The sequence below is a fragment of the Jaculus jaculus genome, chromosome 7 (genome assembly GCF_020740685.1).
Source record: "Jaculus jaculus isolate mJacJac1 chromosome 7, mJacJac1.mat.Y.cur, whole genome shotgun sequence".
Taxonomy (NCBI): Eukaryota; Metazoa; Chordata; class Mammalia; order Rodentia; family Dipodidae; genus Jaculus; species Jaculus jaculus.
Genome location: NC_059108.1, coordinates 20,947,892 through 20,971,336, shown reverse-complemented (window position 1 = coordinate 20,971,336; position 23,445 = coordinate 20,947,892). Strand labels below are relative to the sequence as shown.

The following is a 23,445-nucleotide window of genomic DNA, read 5'->3' as shown; positions in this document are numbered from 1 at the left end:
AACTTTGAAAATGTTGGGAAAGCAGTTCTTAAATTAAGGAGTGAGTTCTTTGGCAGTCACAGAGCTAGGCAAGAATAGAATGTTTTGTTTGTTTGTTTTTAGCTCTAACTTATTTTTTATCCAGAAACTGCCTTGTGGAATGTCAGTTGGGAGAGCACCAGTTTTCTCTAATACTTGGTACTGGTAAAGCCATGTGTTTGAAAGAAAGACATTTGCAGTGAATTGTTTCCTGGCTCCTGTTACTAACACAGTGGACATTTTCTCTTTGCGGTTTCTGAGTTCTGTGCAATCTGTGAGAATCTGAATCTCTCAGGTGATCACATGTTTACTCTTCCTTTTATTGCTATAGCAACAAAGTCTGTTTTCACTGCTCAAATTAGTGAATCAATCATGGACTTTGATTTATGCTGTTTGACAGCAGCCATCCTGGACGATTATTGACCCTTTGTTCTTCTTTGTGCCCCTATTTCAGACAATATTCATGGATAAAATACATAATGAACTGACTGAAGGACTCTTTCACTATGTGAGTCTGAGACCTCACTTCAGGGTAATTAGCTAAAATATCATTAAAGGACACGCTTTTCCCCATTGTATGTTATTGATTAAAGCAGAGAAATGAGATCTGTGAAATAGGTCAGATCCTTTACCTCTACAGTGATAAAATATTCAAAACCCAAATTAAGATATAAGGACAGACAAAAGATATATATTTTTCTGCTATTTGACTGTATTTTCCCTGAGTTTTTCAGATGTTGTAATAATAAAATCATACTCAACTCTACCTTTAGTTTATAGGCTTCATGGAATAAAGGAAAAGAAATATAGTTAGAGACTTCTATGCATTTTAAATAGTAGCTTGGTTTTAAACCATGTTTTTCACATACACCCTCCTCCATGGAATCAATGTCTGTGGAGCACTGAGATTTCAATATAACCCCTAGAAACCATTTTGATTATAGATTTACCTCCAGTTTCAATTAACTTCTATCTCCATTTAGTTAGTAATTTTCACCTTGGTGGTCTACGCCAAATGCCATGCATTTCTTACCACCAGTTGCTCAATTCTTTCAGATTTGCCATTGAAAAGAGTTAATTGGCACCAGAATATTCCTTCTGGACAGCTATGAGGCATCCATTCTCACTGGTGATTTTGCATTGGACTAAAGGAGAACTTTTTAAATGTGTCATTACCTTGAGTCTTAATTCACGAGGCTTCATCACTGAGCATATAAAAAAGAAATGCAGATCATAAACCCTCTTGAGCACCCATCTTTCTGAGTATCTGTCTAGTTCATAATGATCTCACTGCTTGGCCTAGTTCACTTATGCGGCTTGTGTGTAGCATTTGAGTCACAGTTCCAAGTCCCACTTGTGACATACACTTGTCATGTCAACAGCACAGCATTTCTTCATTATAATAAAGGCCTTCACATTGAATCAGCATCAGCATATGATACTTCCTCCTCCTCTTCCTCCTCCTCCTCCTTCTTCTTCTTTTCCAGTTTTTTTGAAGTAGGGTCTCACTCTATCCCAGGCTGACCTGGAATTCACAGCAACCCTCCTACCTCTGCCTCCTTCATGCTGGCATTAAGGGCATGTGCCATCATGCCTGGCTATGATGCTTCCTTAACTTAAGTATCTGAAAAGTTTATATCCTATGGGCCAGAGTATCAGACTAATAATAAGACTGTGTCATATCTAGACCTATATCTACATCAAGCTTTGTTAATTTGCATATGACCAATCATAGCCTGGATAAGTGACAACAAAACTTCTCAACAAACAAGTGGCTGCAATTCAGTTGTCTACCACAAACAATGACGACATAAGGATCTTCTCTATCCTCACTTGCTTGGTTGAAAAATCCAAGTAGAAATATTCAAACATGTCTCATACAACAGTAGAAGTATCCATACTTTCAGGGAGATTCATGGACTAGGATAGGCACCTAGAGATTCAGATGACTTTTATCCCAACACATAAATGTTGTGTGCTCTGTGTTTGAATGGATCAAAATATTTTATATCAGATATGATTTTGCTAGGTGGAATAAATTAACACAAGTACTCTGCCAAGGCTATCTGTGGTCACTTCTAAGAATTATATCTCTGTAGATCTCAGCTATATCCACCCCAGTTTTGACAATGTGGTAAATTAACAAAAAGATGGTTTTAAGGTTGGGGGGAAAGTTGTATGGAGATTGTGGTTTGGACTGAGGTCATACAGTGTTGAAATCATTTGATTGGATTATACAGGCACATCAGTGGAGGAAGAGCAGTAAACATTTGGTGTCTGATTACATGCTGTCGTCATAATTGACAGCCTTTTGTACCCATGAATCTTTTGTTGCCAGTGTATCTGTGTTTGTGTGGGGGCACCTGTGTGTGTCAAGGTTTGCCTGCATATGTGTGCTCATGCCTATGAAAGCCAGAAGACAATCTTGGGTGTTACCCTCAGGTACACCATCCACCTCTTTTTTTTTTAAATTATTTATTTATTTATTTGAGAGTGACAGACACAAAGAGAAAGACAGGTAGAGGGAGAGAGAGAGAATGGGCGCGCCAGGGCTTCCAGCCTCTGCAAATGAACTCCAGACGCGTGCGCCCACTTGTGCATCTGGCTAACGTGGGACCTGGGGAACCGAGCCTCGAACCGGGGTCCTTAGGCTTCACAGGCAAGCGCTTAACCGCTAAGCCATCTCTCCAGCCCCATCCACCTCTTTTTTGAAGGAGGTTTCTCACTGGCTATGAGCTCACTTGATTAGGCTCGACTGGCTGGCTAGTGAGTTCCAGGGGCCCTCTAGTCCCTATCTCCACAGTACTGTGATTGCAGGCCTGCCATGATGCCCAGCATCGACGTGGGTGCTAGGTGTCGAACTCAAGGCAGAATTCTTATAAATCAAGCTTTGAAAAATATCTGTTGATAATTTTTTAAATTTTTGTTTATTTTTATGTATTTATTTGAGAGCGACAGACAGAGAGAAAGAGGGAGAGAGAGAATGGACGCGCCAGGGCCTCCAGCCACTGCAAACGAACTCCAGACGCGTGCGCCCCCTTGTGCATCTGGCTAACGTGGGTCCTGGGGAATCGAGCCTCGAACCGGGGTCCTTAAGCTTCACAGGCAAGCTCTTAACCACTAAGCCATCTCTCCAGCCCTCTGTTGATAATTTTTAATAGGTGAACACACCATAATTTGACCATAATCCCCTTCCTTTTTTTTTTTTTTTTCGAGGTAGGGTCTTACTCTAGCTCAGGATGACCTGGAATTCACTATATAGTCTCAGGGTGGCCTCGAACTCACAGCGATCCTCTTACCTCTGCCTACCGAGTGCTGGGATTAAAGGTGTGCATCACCACACCCAGCTCCCTCTCCAATTTTTGAGGCAATCATTTTTTTTTATTAAAAAAGGACTAAACTTTATTGACAAACTGTTGCAGACATTTTGACAAAGTTTAAGCTACCTATTTAGGCAGACATGTAGCATGCAATCTTCAGAGAACAAAATGGGAGAACGGTACAAATCCATTAGGACTTTAACTTATGTACAAAGTGGGATTTTTATTCCTTTTTCATTCAGCTGCAGTGTCCCTTTTTATATCATCCTAGTGTTGAGACATACTTGACTAACTACCTTGGGAACAGTTCATTTGACAACTGTCAATTTAATGAAATCATCATCTTTTGCCCGGTGTCCAAATGAGCTTTTCATGGAGTGCAGAATCTCAGATGGACAAAGTACTTTTGACCTTTTGAATACTGAAAATGTAATTATTACTAGTATTACTAAAAGACTGTGACTAAACAGCTCTACACCAAATTCAATTTAGGTGGCCAGGTCCCCCAATCAACCTTTTCAAAGCCCAGTTTCCCCCCACTAAGTATCTCTCAACACTGTAGGTCTGGGGCTAGATTTCAAAGCCCACAAAATGAAAAAGTCAGCTTTACAAACCTAATTTTGTAATTGTAGTTCAAGTCAATTAACATTAAAAATTGCATCAACTATTTAACTTAGGAGGATCTTTCATATTAAAATTTAAACTTAGGATTCAGCCGCCATGGGCTTTTAAAGGAAAAGTTTTTAGACAAATTTGAACTGATTTTTACATGGTGGCACCTACTGCCGTTAACGTTTGTGATTTTAAATCTTTAACAGCCCTGAATTTTGAAACGTAGCCTAGTTTGGGATTCTGCAATTACGACTTTACAGGATTCCTCAAATCAAAGCTAAGAGAACGTTGACAAGCCTTTACTTCAGAACCTTTAAGCAAGCAACGTCACTTTTGAAACTAACAGGATTGTGGTTTTTTTTTTTTTTGACTCAACTTATTTTTTTATTATAAAAGGTACAGTTTATATTTAAACAACAAAGAAAAAAGCATCTACACACTTAAAAATCAATTCAATACTCCTAAATCTATATTAACTCATTTTAAAATACTACATACAGAAGCCAGAAGGCAGAGTTAAGAATGGAGGAAGGTGGGAGGAAGGGGACCACGAAGGAAAACACTTAGACAGTTACTTGTCTGCTGTGGGTAAAGCAACGTCTTGGGATACAAGAAATCAGTAACAACTTTGCTCATAACTGATATTTTCCCCTCCTGTTTGTTTTTAATAACATCCATATGGGATCTCTGTATATTCCCTTCACTGGCCTATCGGGGGTTGGGGGGCTTCAGTGATGGCCTGGTCCCATTCCTGTCATCTTGGCCATAAGCTTCATAAGAATCTTGAACCTCCCCGTGTCCATAAAAGTATGGAACGCTTCACGAATTTGCATATCATCTTGCGCAGGGGCCATGCTAATCTTCTCTGTATCATTCCAATTTTAGTGTATGTGTTGCCGAAGCGAGCACTGAGGCAGTCTTTTAACCCACTAAGCTATTTCTCCAGTCTCCAACCCATCACTCTTTTTAAAATGTTTTTTGTTTTTATTTATTTATTTGAGAGCAACAGACAGAGAAAGAGGCAGATAGAGAGAGAGAGGGAGAATGGGCGCGCCAGGGCCTCCAGCCAATGCAAACGAACTCCAGACGCGTGCGCCCCCTTGTGCATCTGGCTAACGTGGGACCTGGGGCAATCAAGCCTCGAACCGAGGTCCTTAGGCTTCACAGGCAAACACTTAGCCACTAAGCCATCTCTCCAGCCCTCCAGCCCATCACTCTTGATCTGATTTCTTATTCTGAGTTGGCAGTACTAGCCCGTTTTCTGTTGTTGGTGGTCATGCGGAGCAGAGTGCGTCTGCATAGCTGTCCTGAGACACTGATTCTCTCTGGCAGCGTCTTTCCTTTCCTGACCATGTTCATGGAACCCTTCTTGAAAGACAGGAGACTACTACCCAGCAACAGTTTGTATTTTTGCAGCCTGGGTTAGTTCAGCCTTTTCCCTAAAGATAACCGTAGTGGTCCAGCCTCATCCTGAAACCTGTCAGTGGAGACTACCTCATTCCCATAAGATTTCAATTCCTGGGCTGGAGAGATGGCTTAGCGGTTAAGCGCTTGCCTGTGAAGCCTAAGGATCCCGGTTCAAGGCTCGGTTCCCCAGGTCCCACGTTAGCCAGATGCACAAGGGGGCGCACGCGTCTGGAGTTCGTTTGCAGAGGCTGGAAGCCCTGGCATGCCCATTCTCTCTCTCCCTCTATCTGTCTTTCTCTCTGTGTCTGTCACTCTCAAATAAATAAATAAAAATTAAAAAAAAAAAGATTTCAATTCCTTGGACTTTCTGAGTGTGGCCACTCAGAGGATGGATGACATGGGAACCTAGAGTCAGAGTCATTGTTGCTTCTTCTACTTAAGTGACTTACTTGCGTTTGTTTCCTTATATGTAAAATGTTGACAGTAATATCTACTCCCCATTTGCAGAGTGAGATCATAATAAAAAAAATAGATGGCTTAATGTGTTCCATTTATTTGTTGCTTAATACAGGTTTGTTCTCTTTCTCTGAAAGTTTTTGACATAACTTTGTAGAGGCAGGGTCGGAGAATGTGGAAACGTCATTTTAGAAGGAAATGATATTTAGTCAAAGCAATGGACAATTATGTAATTGAGAGCAAAAGTCAGACACTTTGATTTTTTTTCGAGGGAGGGTCTCACTCTAGCCCAGGCTGACGTAACACTCATTCTGTAGTCCCAGGCTGGCCTTGAATTTATAGTGATCCTCCTACCTCGGCCTCCTGAGTGCTTGGATTAAAGTCACGTACCACCACATCCTGCTCAGACACTTTGAATTTGCTAAACATTTCCAAGAGATTCAATATGTGTAGCACATGCATTAAAATGAAATCACCAAAGGCATTTTACCCATAGTGTAAAAGCAGCCCTGTTGGGGCGGGGGGAGGGGTGTGGACACGGCTTTGGAGGGTCAAGGTCTGGTGATAACAATTACTGTGTTGTTACATGGATAAATGAATCTTTGGGGAAGTTTTACTGAAGGTTGAACCATGTCTTCTCCTCTGTCTAAAGGTGCTGTTAAGACACCAGCACCCCGGGCTATCTGAAGAGATAATGAGGGAAAGGGGTTTAACTGCTGCAGGTCTGCTGATGTCCAACAGAGAGCTAGATCTGCATCATTCAGTGTGGAGGGCTTGACCGCTGCTGGTGCAGAGGAGACACATCAGCCCCACCTCTGTTACGCTGTGCCCGGAGCTGAGGGGTCGACTAACTTCCCAAATACCCATAGCATAGCCTCAGCCACAGGACTCCTTTTCCCTCTGTAAATCCTAGTCGGCTCTTCAGTCCGGTGTAAGATTTATCTCTCTAAAAAGTAATAATAAGTGACGATGTGACAGGTATTGGGAGTAAGTGCATATTAAGGGAAGAGTGTGTTCCATTTGAATTTACCATTGCAGACTGGGATAAGAGATGTTTAAAAAAAAATACACTAGCAAGTTTCCAGGTAGATTTCCCAACTGTCTTAGTTTCCTGTTCTTTTTTGTTGTTGTTGTTGTTTGGAGGTAGGGTCTCACTCAGACCGACTTGGAATTAGTCTCAGGGTGGCCTCGAACTCACGGCGATCCTCCAACCTCTGCCTCCCGAGTGCTGGGATTAAAGGTGTGCGCCACCACGCCCAGCTAGTTTTCTGTTCTTATAACAAAAGACCCGAGGTGGGGTACTGTGTAAAGAAAAGGGGCCCATGTAGCTCAGTTTTGGAAGTGGAAGTCCAGATCCATCAGCCTGTTCACTTGGCCTCTGGTGAGGGTCTTGTGAAGGCAGCGATGCTCACCACGGCACCTCTGACACCCTGTGTCCCTGTGGTGGGGGTGTCACCATGGAGGACGTGCTCACGGAGACACTGGGGTAGGCCACTGTGTTCTTGTATAGATCTTCTCTCACAGCTCCAGTCTCCTGACTCCAGAACATTAATACTGTGTGAGGGCAACAGTCCCAGTGATAGGTCATTGACGACATTAAGCTCCACTTCCCAGGACTTCCATCAGTTCTGAGCTACTCCATGTGGGAACAGACTTCTAACATAGGAGCCCTTGGGAGACGAGTTACATCCAACGTGGGTGCCAGCTATCCTCCTGCCTCCAGCCTTTCTCTCTTCCTTTCTTCAAATACAATCTGTGGCCATATATGTCCTTTCTTTTGGTATGTGTTCTCACACAAATGCTATCTACAGACATAGTACAGTTACGCCACAGCATAAGGAAAGACTTGCTTAAGAGATGCTAAAGTTCTTATTTTAATCATTTTGAGATAGGATCTCCTATGTAGCCAAGACTGGCCTCAGACTTGAAGTCCTTCTGCCTCCGCCTTCCCAGCACTGGGATTACAGGTATGCACCACCAGGTCCATCAGAGATGGTGACCTGTGACAATATTTACGTTCTCCAGGTGGGCTGCGGCCTCTGAAGTCATACTCCTCACTTGCCCCTGTCCCGGTGGCTATGAATATCCAGCATCTTTTGTGCATGTGTGAGAGCACATCGTGTTTTAAAGTGGCTGGCACAGGGAGAGCCTTTTCTCCCTAGTTCCCAGAGAACAGACCAAATACCTGCTTCCAGGAAGCTAACTCCTATGTAAGTGTCCTTTAGGAAGTCAAGTCTTTGAGAGCCCCACTATCAAAAAGGCACAATGTTACATTTGTTTTGCAAGTAAGTATTGTTTATTCCTAAGCCACAAGTGCCACCTCGCCTGGGTTTTGTACAAAGTGACTTGAAAGAACCAATTAGAGTCTTGAAAGAAATCCTAATTATGAGTTGATTAGTTATGAGAGAAGATGCTGTGAGCCTTGTGTTGTTTGCTGCTCTTCTGGGCGCCTTTCGCATTTGGACCAGAGTTCCTCTTGCAGGGTCTCTCTTGAGACTCCGGGAAGGAGGGTGCTGGGACTGGCGGAACATTCCTTTACCAAAGGGAAAACAAAGTCTCTTTTACATTCCATGAGAGGACTTTTCATGAATTTACTTTATTGTTTGTTTTAATTTTAAATATTTATGAGAGACAGAGAGAAAAAGAGTTGAAAATGTACATACTAGGGCCTCCTCTTGCAGCAAACAAACTCCAGATGCACGTACCATTTTGTGCATCTGCCTTTATATGGGTCCTGGGAAATCAAGCTTGGCCCATCAGGCTTTGCAAGCAAGTGCCTTTAACCCTTGAGCCATCTACCCAGGCCCTCATGATCTTACTTTAGGTAATCAGTCTTGGATTCCTGAACCTCAATTTGTAGGAAGAGCTTTCCTCTATCTTGGGCCTATCAGCCTTTATTGCTTACATCAAGTGAATTGCTAAGTATCTTGTATGTAACTTTGTTTGAAACACTTGCTAACCACAAAGACCCAGTAGCCATAGCATAAAAATAGAAATGTCCGTAGACTCCCAAGGGATTGATTAACTAGCATAAAGTAAGTTAAGAAGGGGAGTGACTAAGATATATAAAAACAATGCTAATATAACACACTCTTTCTGGTTATGAAAGTGTAAAAGAGGTGAAAGTTGTGCTAAGGTTATAATACCAGTTAGGATATTTTCAACTCTTGTTTCGTTTGTTTCTTGCACATCAAAATCTTTGCAAAAATGTACATTTTTCTAAAGATGTTTATAATTGTTACAGCTTGGGTTGTTGCCACAAATGATTATCTCTAAATTCACATGATCATGTTTACAGCCTCAAGTAGAAAGGACCCTTGGGCTGTTCTGTCAGGCTGAATTTAAAAGCTCCAAACTGAAATGTGAAGACAAGACACTTAGGAAATGGGGAGATCATAAGACTGTGTAACTGGGAGCAGGTTGTATATAACAGAAAAGTTTAAATTCTCCCGGGGGGGGGGTATGTGTTCATCCTTGAAAGGATTAATAATAAAGGACAGAAAATTCAATAGCTCTTTCTCTTTAATGTGAAAACATTGAAAGTTACTGCTAAATAGTCATGTTTCAGCCAAGTTCAAGTTCTGTTCAGAACTGAATGGCCTGTGATTCCATTTGTTGTGAAAGAACAACAGGAGAAAAGGAGAGAAGGGGAAGAAAAGTATGAGAAAAAGAGGAAAAGAAAGAAGATTAAATGGAAGAGATAAGAGGGAAGGAAAGGAAGGTGCACGCGCGCACACACACACACACACACACACACACACACACACACACACACGTTCTTGACAGACCTACGACAGGTGCACACACAAGTGGTCACTATTTTCCTCCCCCGTGGTCCTCTCCTTTGGAGTAGCAAGTAAAACAAAAACTTTTTTTTTGAAGTTTTTGTTTGTTTGTTTGTTTGTTTTTTGAGGTAGGGTCTCACTCTAGCCCAGGCTGACCTGGAATTCACTATGGAGTCTGAGGGTGGCCTCGAACTCACGGCAATCCTCCTACCTCAGCCTCCCGAGTGCTGGGATTAAAGGCGTGCGCCACCACGCCCGGCTTTTTCTTGAAGTTTTGAAACAAAATATTAAAACTAAAAATCCTTGGAAGGAAACGTGACTTAAGTTGACTTATTTATAAGAGCCAAATAATGTTTTGAAGGGCTCCCAAAGGTTACATTTTCTAGAGGGAACAAGATCTGTGTTGAAACATCTGGAAATAAATTCTTATTTCTTTGGTATTTCCTTAAAATATTTTAACTTTATGGCAAAATAATACATTGCCAGTCTTATGAATCCCATTCCCATACAAATGTGGGCTTCTTAACCCTCTCTAACTTCACTTTTTTCTTTCCTCATTTGCAGTTTTCCCTCTCTCTCTTCTTTTGCAGCTTGGCCTCTGGCTCTGCTTGCTTTCTCATGGACCTTCCCAGTCTTTCTCATGTCTCTTAATTCCCTTCTGCCTTTCCACTTGCATCATTCAGTTCTTCCCTTGCATGTCCCTTCCCTCTTCTCCAGGAGGATATTTTCCTACAGGCTCCCTTTTCTGTTTTTCTAGTTGGTGCCTCCCTTTCCTTGCTCTTTCTTCCATCCCTTCCCTTATTCCAGGATTGTGAATGGTAGATTGTCGCAGACAATCTGTGTGCCACAGGGCTGAGCTGTTCTTGGTTATGTAACTGGGTGTGCACAGGAACAGCAAACACGACTGGTTTGATGTTTTTTTTTTTTTCCCTAGTGACCACTTTTCCAAAAAATGAAAGCTATGAAATGATATTCAGCTTTGCATTTTCTTTTTATTTTTTATTTCTGAGAGTGGAGAGATAGAGTCACATACAATATGGCATACCAAGAACCGCCCCCCTCCACCCCGCCACTGAGTAGAAACTCCAGGTATATGCATCGCCCAGTGCATCGGGTTTTATGTGGCTGTTGGGGAACTGAACCCAGGTCAGCAAGCCTCGCAAATGAACACGTTCGACTGCTGAGCTGTATCTCCAGCCCTCTGTTATTTTATAGACCCGCAGACAATGGATAAGTAGGAGCATTTTACACAGCTTGCACTTTGATTGCTACTATTTGATGCCATACACCATGCCTACTTAAGCGGTTAGGCTTGGTAATTTTGGTAATACATACAGTTGCTTAGCTACTACCAAGAAATGCAGCAGCTTCCGTCTGGCAGGTGTCTGGTGATCACTACGGTTTATCTTTTCTCTCTGCTATGCTGTTTGTCTTCTGGTTTTGCCTTTGTGTAAATGCAGGTTTTCACTTCTCTTGAGTGAATCCTTAAGAATAGAATCTTTGGGTCACATGGTAAGTGTACCTTTAACTTTATAATAAATTAACATTCTGGATTCTGAAATATGTTTATGATTTTGTGTCATCATCACCAATAATGCATGAGCACGTCATTTAGTGTCCTTCACTTAGTGTCAAGCTGTTTTTCTTTTTAATTTTATTTATTTATTTATTTGAGAGAGACAGAGATAGAGAGGGAGAGGCAGAGAAGGAGAGAAAATGGGTGCTCCAGGGCCTCCAGCCACTGCACGAACTCCAGACACATGCGCCCCTTGTGCATCTGGCTTACGTGGGTCCAAACGAATCGAACAGAGGTCCTTAGAGCTTGCAGGCAAATGCCTTAGCTGCTAAGTCATTTCCCCAACCCTCAAGCAGTTTAGCTACAAATTACCTGGGGGCTGTGTAGTGATGTATCACTGTTGTTTTAAGTCCTATCTCCCTAATAACTAGTTGTCCTGAACTTCTTTTCATGTGTCAGTTTTAATTTGTTTACCTTCTTTAGAGATATATCTATTCAAATATTTCGCTCCTTTTAAATTAGATTTTTTTTCTTGAATTGTAAAACTTCTTTACACATTTCAGAAGCAAGCTACTGATTGGACACATGCTTTGCAAGCATCTTCTCCAGTCTGTTGGTCAGTTTTCTCAATTGTCTTTCAAATAATAAGGTTTATTACGTTAATGGAGTCCATGTGAACAATTCCTTCTTTTATAATCTGTGCTTAAGAAATCCTTGCCTAGTCAAATATTACAAATGCTTTTGCATTTCAGCTCTTCTTTGGAAAGTCATAATTGACTTTAAATGAGTTTTTGAATGCATTGTGAGGCCCCTTTGAGGTCTATTTCCTCTATGGATGTCCTCTAGAACCAGCCACATTTATTGAAAGTCTATCCCATCTATAAATCTATACCCATCTGTAGCAGTTACCTTCTTGGTAACTTGGGTAATATTGGGATGAAACGCCCACCAAAAGCAGTTCATGGAAAGAAAAGGTTTATTTCAACTGACAGTTGTGAGAGGAAGTTTCTGTCAAGGCGAGGAGAGTGCAACGGGAGGAGACAGCTGGCATCACATCGTCACATTGTCACATCCGCAGGAAAGAAGTGGAAAAGACAAAGAATACCCAGCTGACCTGCCCCCCCCCCCCCAAATCCCAGTGACACACTTCCTCCAGCAAGGCACCTCTTCCTAAAGGCGCCACAAACTTCCCAAACAATGTCACCACCTGGGGATCAAGTATTCAAGCACCCGACTCCATGGGGGACATGTTACATTCAAACAACCTCAGCGTCTCCTAACATATGTTGGGTGTCTCTCCTCATCCTGCGTTTCTGAAGGACTCTCTTAGGCTTGACATTGTTTCTAAATTTGCTTCTGAAATACAGAGCTAAAACCCAATGAGAACTGGGCATGGTTAGGGTGTTGACTCACGTACCCACATCTTTACACCTCTGGGACCCTGAGTGAGTGACATGCATTATTGGTGATGATGACACAAAGTAATCAATGTATTTCAGAAACCAGAACGCTAATTTCTTACAAAAGTAAAGGTGCACTTACCATATGACCCAAAGATTCTATTCCTAAGGATTCACTCAAGAGAAGTGAAAACTTGTATTTATACAAAGGCAAAACCAGAAGACAATATATTGATCTATATTCTTAGGCTAGTGGTTTCATGAATAATAAGAAAACGTATTGCACATTGAAATCCATTCCAGCAAGGCAACACTTTGTGATATCATAACTCCTTCCAGTTCATCAAAGTGAATGTGTGTTTCTGCTGTCAGATAATATCAGCCTTTTGTAGGTCTGGGAGTAAGGTGAAATCCGCAAGTAGTCATCTTCCAAACCATCATCTGAAGTTTGGACGAGCAACTATATTTTTATCCAAAGGGGCTCGATTTTCTTCCAGAAATGTTTGGCTGAAGTATACTAATAAGCATGTTTTAAAAGCTGACACCTGTCTAGGTGTAAGCCTAAATATGTGAGGAAGAGTTTTGTCCCCAGGAAGCTTATGTCCCATTCTTGCTGGACTGTGCCTTCCTGGATCACTGTGCCAGGGGCACCTTGCAGCTTTCGTGACCTTCTGCCTCTGGCGGTCACACCTCTGAGAATCACTGTGTTTGCATCCTGTCAAGTGTTTGAGGAATGATGGTGATGATAACGATGATGCATGTGTATTTCTACCCATGATATGGCATCAGAAATGGAACAAAATTTCATTATTTTAAAGAATATTTTATTTACTTATTACTTGAAAGCAGAGAAAGAGAGAGAGAGAAGGAAATGGACACACCAGGGCCTCCAGCCACTGCAAATGAACTCCAAATGCATGTGTCACAATTTGCACCTGGCTTTACGTGGGTACTGTGGGATCAAAATCTCATCATTAGGCTTTGTAGGCAAGCACCTTCACGGCTGAGCCATATTTTCAGCCCCGGAAATGGAACCAAATTTCTATGATTATTATTACTTTAATTTTCCATGTGTGTTCTGTTAATTTACGGTAACTTTGGTGAATGTTTCTTTAGTGTACTTAGAAAAGCAACTCCTCCTTAGCTCTGATGATTATAGCAGATGAAATAACAGCTTCTGAACATTTGATAAATCCATTACAGGGACCTCGAGAAGTAACAGTCGTCAAAATCTTTCCACAGTAGTTGTTCTCATAAACTGCCTTCTGCACAATTCTGGACAGTTCTCCTTCCTGCTGGAATCAGCATGCTACTTTCTCTGGATCTAATGAAGCTTTTGGAAATTTAGGATTCAGGTCATTCTTTTTTGGCAAAATGGAAAAACTAAGGGAATTTGTTGTTTAAAAATGCGACAAGTATTTTTACCTTAAAAATATTGATGGTATGTGACAACAAAGCCACATCTTCTCATTTTGTGATGGGAAGAGGACATTTTTATACTGGGTTATTTCAAAGCCAGCTGTGGAAACTTTGGGTTTTCCACGTCCTGCATTCAAGGACTGAAGCCGATCGCCCTCAGAGGGAGGGGCATGCTCAGGCCAACCTCGCAGCCGTCCCGGGAGGCACGCCTGGTGTGCTGGGCGCTCACTAAGTTGTGCTAAATGTGTTACCAGAGACAACTGAAAGCAACTTAGCTTTTAATAATGGACTCTTTGAAGTGACAATAAAAGGAAAGAAGTGAGACACTTAATAATAATATTATAACGTTCATTTTTTTCCAAAATGAGCAAAAATGTCTGTAGTTATATGCAATATGACTTAGTCTGTAAAAACTCTCTCTACCCTCTTATTTTTATTTATTTTTTTTTAATTTTTATTTATTTATTTATTTATTTGAGAGTGACAGACACAGAGAGAAAGACAGATAGAGGGGGAGAGAGAGAATGGGCGCGCCAGGGCTTCCAGCCTCTGAAAACGAACTCCAGATGCGTGCGCCCCCTTGTGCATCTGGCTAACGTGGGACCTGGGGAACTGAGCCTCGAACCGGGGTCCTTAGGCTTCACAGGCAAGCACTTAACCACTAAGCCATCTCTCCAGCCCCCTCTACCCTTTTAATAGTGTCAGTGGGCAACCAAAGGTGAATGTGTATTCTATCTACAAATACCAGCTCTGTGAAGTATTGGTAGGAAATGGCTAAAATGGATTTTCAGAAAATATCTGAGTCCATTTAAGTGAAACCAGCTCTGACTTAAGCAGTGCTTAATTACATCTCTCAAGAAAATATTACAGAGAAGCAAGGAGACTTGACGTCTGGAAACTCAAATGTGTTGAACTAAATTATTCACTATTAGATATAGGCTTCAATATCCCTAGCTTCATCTTGCTGTTTTTAGGCTGACTTAAAGACATATAATAACTTACAACAAAACATATTAGAGAATTATATTGACACTTTGTTATAAAATGTTCTTTACCTTTTTAATTTTTAATTAAAAAAATCATTTCCAGAGATGTAAGCAAACCAGTTCTGACTGTTGAAAGCAGTAAATAATTCTAAAATCAGTTGTATTTGCCTCGGGGAGTAAAAGAACTCACTTGAACCATGTCCAGACAGGCATGTGCAGATGCCCTGACCTTGACTTGAGTCTATTCCAGTTTTCTCTCATGGTTGAGGGCAGCTGGGTGGAAGACAGAGTTAGATTCGACTTCTCTTCAGGCATAGCATGGTTTGCTTCCCGAGTTCTTTCTCTAGTCATGGTAAGAACTTTGCAGGAATCTGTCTTCTTCATCGCCTGGGGTGTTGAATGAAAGACTGAAAGAGTGTATTCTCTCCTGGTGAAGAGAAGGGGCTCACTCACTCCAGGTCAGGCAATCAGTGCTGAGACTGAACCGTATTCCATTCCTGACGTGTGCCCCGATTCTCACCTGGCTTCCTCACATATCAGTTTCCAGCATAGGGAGGGTCATGGTACTCACCTTCTCAACGTTAAACATTGTAAACAAAACCAAATGGTTACATTATCCTAATTTTTTTAAAATTAAGCACTGTCAAAACACAAAGCATTAAAGTGATTTATTTCCTTAGATAAAAGGCTTTGCTCCTTTAGATGAGAGGCCCACGCATGAGCTCAGCGGGGCTTGTGTTCTTGCAGACTGCTGGCAATCAAATCCTACATAAGCCTAAAACTGATGTGACTTGATGATTCACTTTCTTCATTTATTTCTTCTTCTTCCTCTCCTCCTCTTTCTTCTCCTCCTCCTCCTCCTTCTTCTTCTCCCTCCCTCTCCCTTTCCCTCTCTCTTTCTCTCTCTCTCTCTCTCTCTCTCTCTCTCTCACACACACACACACACACACACACACACACACTTTTTTTGTTTGTTTGTTTTGAGGTAGGGTCTTACTCTAGTTCAGGCTGACCTGGGAACTTTCTTCATTTATCTATACATTTTGCATGCATGTTCAATGCTGTGCTACTTAGATATTTTGTGGCCTTGGCTAAGCCAGAATCATCATGCCACCAGGTTAATATTCTTTTTTGTTGTTGTTGCATTATGACTTAATCTAATTGCACAAAAAATCTGTTATCACAACTCCTCTAAATTTCTAAGAGGAAGGTTATGCATGCCTTCCTTGTCAACTGTGAATATTCTTAAGTAAAGCCATTGAAAATGGATCCTCTTTGGTGGGTCTGACTAAACTCCCAAGGTCTGACTAAAAAGAGAATGGACCCAGTACTTCCCTCCATGGAGCATGTGGATGCCTGAAGCCAGCAGGTTTCCCTCCATGAAAAGCTTGGAAAGGTCAGGATTCCAGGGAGGTTGCTTTGTTCCCGGCTTCTCAGTTTTTCCTAGGCTTCCTCTGACACATGCATGGATTACTGTGTTTTGCAGAATAGCAATGAGGCCGCCCTCTGTAGGGAGAGGAAACTGAGACAGATCGCATGGGCAATGCAAAGCTCGTATCAGGAGCACAGAGAACAGGCCGGCTAGGAAAGGTGGGGGTGTCCTAAGTGGGCAGATGATGAATGTACTGCCTTCATGCAGAGGCTGTCCAGGGACCACAGTCGATGCAGACGTCTGCTTTGAACTTCTCCTGCATTTGCTCTTCTGCTAGTATTCCTGCTCCTTTCCCTTCAGCTTGAAGCATATCTGCCCTGTATTTTGAAGGAGAGGCCTCCAGAGGCAGCAGAGGGGGCATGTGTGAGATGTCGGCCATCTGGGCATCATCATGAGACTCACATGAAAGTCTTTGCAGAATCCTCTGCCTTCCCACACTGCAGCAGACGCGCCAATGCTGGAAAGATGTGGAGCCCATCGCCCAGTGCTCCCCGTCAGCATCTAAAGGCTCAACTGTCTTGAGTGGCAGTTGCCAGTTTGTGATGTATTCACCAAAATGCGTGACCTTCCTTTTTCATCATTTTCTTCATTGTGAAGGCTTTCCTTCTGACATTGGGTACTTCTTTCACAACCAGAGCGACCTGGCTTAGAGTGCAGCAGTCTCTTTGCAGGGCAACAGTTCATTGAGGTTCTGTTAATGCTCCATAGCCCTGCAGTGCTGGCAATTACTTTTCCCTGTGGTTTACTCCAAGGCTTTTTTTTTTTTATTTGGTTTTGCAAGGTAGGGTCTCACTCTGGTCCAGGCTGACCTATAATTAACTCTGTCATCTCAGGGTGGCCTTGAACTCATGGCAATCCTCCTACCTCTGCCTCCCGAGTGCTGGGATTAAAGGCGTGTACCACCACGCCCGGCCAAGGCATTTTTTTTTTTTTTTATCTGTTAGTCTTTGTGTAGATTCAACCTCAGGTATCCTATGGTCCCTTCCTTCTGCAGCCCGGGGGGATAAGACCAGCTGGTGTCATTCTATGGACCTCTTTTAAGCCCTTACTACTTTGTAAAAATTTAGAGTAACTGTACATAAAAAATTCATAACAAGTTTTCTATAGAAAGCCTCAGTTCCTTTGATGCACTATGGTCCTCTGGGGGCTCCATGAAGTCCACTCAGTTCATGGCCCTTGTCCAAAAATATTTCTTAAGCCCACAAGCCCACTTCTTCTCAAAATGACACACACACACACATCCATCCTGTGCTGTTTTGTGTCTATTTTCTATATTTATTACCATGATGAGATAGGATTTTTTTCTCCCCATATTTAATGATGTAACAGGAATGATTTGAACATCCTTGGCTTTTTAGGAATATTAGTGAAAGTAAGCTGATAAAATAGGGAAATAAAAACCTGTGACTTAACCAAATTTCATGAGACCAATTGGAAACAAAATCTTAGCAGTAGAGACACATGATAATAGAATTTGTGAAGAATTAAAACTCACTTTAATATAATGCTTGGTCATGTACAGATTTTACTTTGAAACTGTACCTCCATGTTGAGTATGCACGTGAGCACACAGCAGACTCATCTAATAGTGTACAAATTAGTATAAGTATTCGAGTAGCGGCTTGTTGTGAGCTGTTTTCTCCCTTTGACTAGGTTATATAACAGGTTCAATACAGGTCAGTTGTTTCCTGGAAAGGATTACCAATGATTAGAAATCCTGATCTTAAACCAAAATAACACATTTGACTAAGAAAGAATGTACTTAAAATAAAGTCATAATACCAACTGTTGTTATTTTGTCTATTGATAATCACCTAATATCGTAGTTACTATAGAATAAAACAAAGACTTAATGTTTTGTTAGAAATATTATCACATTCAATACTTTTTTCCACTGGCTCTGCAAACTCATTTCACTTCCTCTCCTCCCCTGCTAAACACACTGCTGAGGTACCCCTCATGCCGGGGAGGAAAAGCTCAAGATTCCACTCTGCCGCCCATCTCATAGGCCAGCAAGTACTGTTGATATCCTGCAAGCTCCTGGAAGCAGCAGTGTGGCTCAGAATTAGACATTCCACAGTAAATTTATGGTCACTGAGGGTCCTAACATATGACCCTTCAAGCATCAGCATTCCTTATCACTATGGCTGGTCTCCGTTAGATCACTAACCGTGATTTTCATTCCAGGTCGGAGTCTCTACTCTCCAGTTACTGTATGCTTATTCACAAATCTCACTTTATAATTGGGCTCAGTGCAACATAGCACATCCAAAATATGCAGATCACAAAAGGGCCCATAATATCTTGAAATGTATGAACTTGGTTAGAGCTGTATAAAAAGGCTAATATATTTGACTCTTTTAGACCTACAAAAATGCCATTCACCTACATTAAACCTACAAAAAGCTTACTTTTTTAGGAGTGTGTGTGTGTGTGTATACATTTGGAGGTCAGAGGACAACCTCAGGGTGTCAATCCTCACCTTCCACCTTGTTGGAGGCAGGGCATCTCTTGTTTGCTGCTGTTAACACCCGGCCGGCTGGACCCAAGATTCTCCTGACTCCACCTCCCATTGCTGTAGACGTGTTGGGAATTACAAGTACATGGGCCTCCGTGTCTGACTTTATGTGATTTCTGGGAATATGGACTCCAATCGTCAGGCTTCCACAACAAGCACTTTTAACCATGGCTGAAATCTAGAAGCTACCACTGAGTCTTGTTGGGTGAATAGGCAGAATTCCCAAGTGCAACAAATTATCCTGAAGCCCTCTGAGTATAAACATCTCTCCATAGATTGACTGTGGGCAATTAATTGTGTTTCTATATACTTATATTTACAGATTGCTCACACTCCCCCCACCACATGTACAGGCACACATAACTATTAGACTTGTTACTTTTATCACTGTTGGGATAAAATACCTAATAAGAAGCAACTTAAGAAGGAAAGATTTATTCTTGCTGACAGTTTGAGAGCACACAGTCCATTACAGAGGGGAAGGATTAGCAGTGTTAGCCTGAAATGGATGACCACACTGTGTCTGCAGCCAGGAAACCAAGAGACATGAGTGCTGTGGCTCAGCTGGTTCCCCCACTTTTTCTTTTTATTCAGCTCAGGAACCCAGCCCAAGCTATGGTGCCACCCCTCGTCAGAATAGGTCTTCCCTCCTCACTTAAATCTCCCTGGAAATACCAATCCCAGGAACACCCAGAAGTGTATCTCCTAGGTAATTCTAAATCCAGTCAAGCTGACAATGTATCACACCTGTGAATAATCTTTTGAACTTTCTAACTGTGTAGATTTGTCAAGTGGACTAGTAATTTATAGCTGTGCAACCGACTGCAACAAACAGGAGAATTGAACATCAGAAAGAATACGAGTTCTTCCAACTTTCTAGTCCCATGATGCTAGCGGGACCTTCTGAGTTGCATCAGGTCTTAATACTGTCTCTGTTGAAGACTGTGCTCTTTAAACTCTTGTTCGTGGTAATAGATTTTCTATTTTCTCTAGTATTGTTGGCCATACTTTCTGTACTTTCATGGAGTGTACGGCAAGTCCTAACCCCATTTACTCATGGATTTATCAGCCTTTGTATTTATAAAATAAGACATCAAGCTCATCATATTTTTAGGTTAAGTATAAAGCAAAGAACCCTTGAAGTTGGTGGTGTCAGGGTTCCTCCTCCAAAATCCAGAGAAAAGTTTCATTGCCCAGCCCACTGATTCTCAGCGCCATCCCAAACTTGAGATTGCCAGATAAATATTTGTAGGGAAATAAGGTGTACAGAAATGGCAAATCTAATGCTAAGCTGCTGTAACTAACCAAATAGTTCAATTTTAATTTGAAATTCCTTTTGCTTTTTTCTTTTTGGTTTTTCAAGGCAGGGTCTCACTTTAGCTCAGGCTGACCTGGAATTCACTATGTAGTCTCAGGGTGGCCTCGAACTCACAGTGATCCTCTTACTTCTGCCTCCCATGTGCTGGGATAAAAGGCGTGTGCCACTGTGCCCAGCTTTCTTTCTTTCTTTCTTTCTTTTTTTTTAATCACAATTACCAAACCCTCACCATTGACCTCGGGTAGATTTGGCAGCTAAGTCACAAATATTTTTATTTTCTTTGGGTGTGCATAATAGCATTTAATTTTCTATTTAGTAAGTGGTGCCTGCAGTAATGAAATATTCCCTGCTTGGTTGGTTCATTATATATCTTTGGCTCTGTCCTTTGAAAAGTTTCATCACATGAATTAAAGGTACAACAGTGTTTTGCATAAATTTAGGCTCATTTAAAAACTTTGAGGTGAATTACATTCATTCATAATATTTTAGCTGAGAAAACTATACATCAACATTTGTATGTAATTATTAAAAAGTGATTGCAATATGAAAATTATGCTTCTGTTCAGTATTCTTTTTCAGAAATTTCTAACACCATATCCATTTTTAAAATAAGTTTTGTTTTATTATTATTTATTTATTTGAGAGTTACAGAGAGAGAAAGAGGCAGAGGGAGAGAGAGAAAGGAGTACCAGAGCCTCCAGCCACTGGAAACAAACTCCAGACGCATTTGGGAAATCAAGCCTCGAACTGAGGTCCTTAGGTTTCACAGGCAAGTGCTTAACTGCTAAGCCATTGCTACAGCTCCACCATGTCCATTTTTACTCTGGGCCATGGCATATTTTAAAAAAATTGATTGTGACTCTAAATCTTTATAAGTGTATAAGTAAAAAGTATGTTAATATGCCTGATTTTTTAAAAAAGTATTATATTTATTTGTTTGAGAGAGATAGAGAGAGGGAGAGAAATAGGCAGGTAGAGAGAGAAAATAAATGGGTGCACCAGAGCCTCCGGCCACTGCAAATGAACTCCAGAGACATGCGCCCCCTTGTGCACCTAACTTACGTGGGTGCCGGGGAATGGAACCTGGGTCTGTAGGCTTCGCAGGCAAGCACCTTAACCGCTAAGCCATCTCTCCAGCCCAATTTGCCTGATTTTTAATTGGGCATCAGTTTCTTTGGTCTGCTATTAAAATTTTGAGCCCCTAAGATTTGTTCCTTCCTTCACTGTCACGGTCATAAAGTATAGTGAGGAAACATGGCTGGTCCTTTGGTCTGGAGGCTCACCCTGCGCTTGTTCTGGCTTGCTGTGTATGTCGAGAGGCACAGGTATGCAGTGCCATGGAGAAGCTGCTTCCCTGATGGAGCCGTTGACTAGGACTGAGGCGCGGTTTCCATTTTCAGCACACTGGCTTGAGTCAGCTTGAGGAGACATGCCGGCCTTCACGTCTTTCCCAGCCGGTGGCTCCCGCGGCATCTGTCCATCGCGCGCTGCCAGCTTTGCCTTGGCCACATGCCCCAGCTCCTTCCTTGCAAACCTAATCCTATTAGTTTTTCCCTTAAAATAAAAAAAAAAAAGAGCAATACTCTTATTTTTGTCCTGAAGTAAACATATTGGAGAATTCATTATAGTCTTCCAGTAAATGGTTTTACCATCAAATAGACCTTTTAAACATTTCCAAATGATCTTGCTGAATTAGCCTCCAAACAAAACAAAACAAAAATAAATAAATTATTTCATCTTTCTGGATCTGGTGTTGTCTTCATGCATAATGGCTTGAACAAGTGAAAATTCCATTAAAAAAGAATTATCACCATGTTATTTCTCTTATTGTCATTCCTGTGTATTGTTTTTCCTTTTTGAAATATGGTCTTTCTGTGTTTCCCACACTGACCTCAAACTCAACATCCTCTACCTCAGCTTCCCATTAGCTGGGTCTTGAGGTGCACGCCACAACACCCTGCCTTTCCCCCTGTGTTTAATCTAGAGCTACCACCAGACGTAGTCACAGTACTTTGTACGTTATGTTGTATTTTGTTTATCAAAAATGAGAGCAGACCTACTGGGATGAACAGTAATTTCAACTGTGTCTAATGCCTGATCTTACTCTTCATAATTACAGAACATATTCAGTGAACCGGATTCTTTTTAAACAGCAGAGGCCCTGCCTTTTCGAAGTACACGTCTCTATTTTGCACACGTCCCCGTGCTCCAACTTATAAATAAATGTATGCCACCCAGTACAGCAAGCTCCCACAGAGGGGCAGGTTGTGCTCCAAAAACGTATTTTCTTGGAACTGAAAATGATCTGTTATGATATTTAGGATGGAATGCCAGCAGACTGAGCTTATTTAATTCAAAATGTGCTCTGAATAACAGTGTTCTCTAACTTGGTAATTTTGGACAACATTGTTTCTTTGAAGAGTTAGGCTTCCAGATTATATGCCACACACACACACACACACACAAAAAAAAAAAAAAAACATGGACAACAAAAGCCTATAGTTTTGAGATCTGTGATTTTCCACTATTCTTGAGACGTGGAGGAAACTCCCAGAACTCTGGTCATATGATTTTTGTGGCTTGCGGCCTGGGGATGCTGAAGATGAGGGGCTTGAGAATAGGGGGATGTAGATATTCTAGTTAAAGAAATTAGAATGGAGATGGAAAGTGATGCAGAGTCCGGACTGAAAGAGAAGAAATGCAAGAGTACTTCCATGCAAGCTCTTTCCCTTCTCTCTCCTCCTCCTTCTCTGCTTGTCCTTTCTTATTCCTTTCTGTTTCTGACTTCAGGTCCCTTTCTGAATTGACAGTAGTTTATGGAGGTGGGAAAGAGCAGTGACTTAAATACTGTACTCTGGGGAGGATGGAGGACCCTCTTCCTGCTCCTCTCTCTGCTCCCTTTTTGCCATCAACATCCCAGCCCTTTAGTAATGTCATCTCCAGGGATGAGACTAAGCCTGGTGGCCAGAGTGAGTTGTTGAAAAGGTGGAAGCCCAGTACCTCCAGGCTGGGGACCCGAGCTTAAAGACTGGGTACCAGCACAAGGGTGAAGGAGATCGACGCAGAGAACAATCAACTCCTACCAAATCAGAGAGCCAGAGCCTCAGAGGCCCCCAACACCTCCTCACTGAAGCAGACCAAAAATGAACCCAACATGACTCAGGGAAATTTTGAGGAAGAGGGGTGGAAAGAATGTCAGAGCCACACGTTGGGTCACGATATGCAGAGACATTTCTCCTACCCATAACTGTGGGCTAA

At 41.8% G+C, this 23,445-nt stretch overlaps 1 protein-coding gene and 1 non-coding gene across 5 annotated transcripts in view; one reads left to right on the top strand and one right to left on the bottom strand.

The window, feature by feature from the left end:
• Positions 1 to 23,445, top strand: part of Lhfpl6 (LHFPL tetraspan subfamily member 6) — a 263,352-nt gene that overhangs the window by 133,331 nt on the left and 106,576 nt on the right. The gene's annotated exons all lie outside the window — the stretch shown is intronic.
• Positions 4,754 to 4,859, bottom strand: LOC123462462. Its single transcript, XR_006638284.1, has one exon. It is a non-coding gene; the product is annotated as a U6 spliceosomal RNA (small nuclear RNA).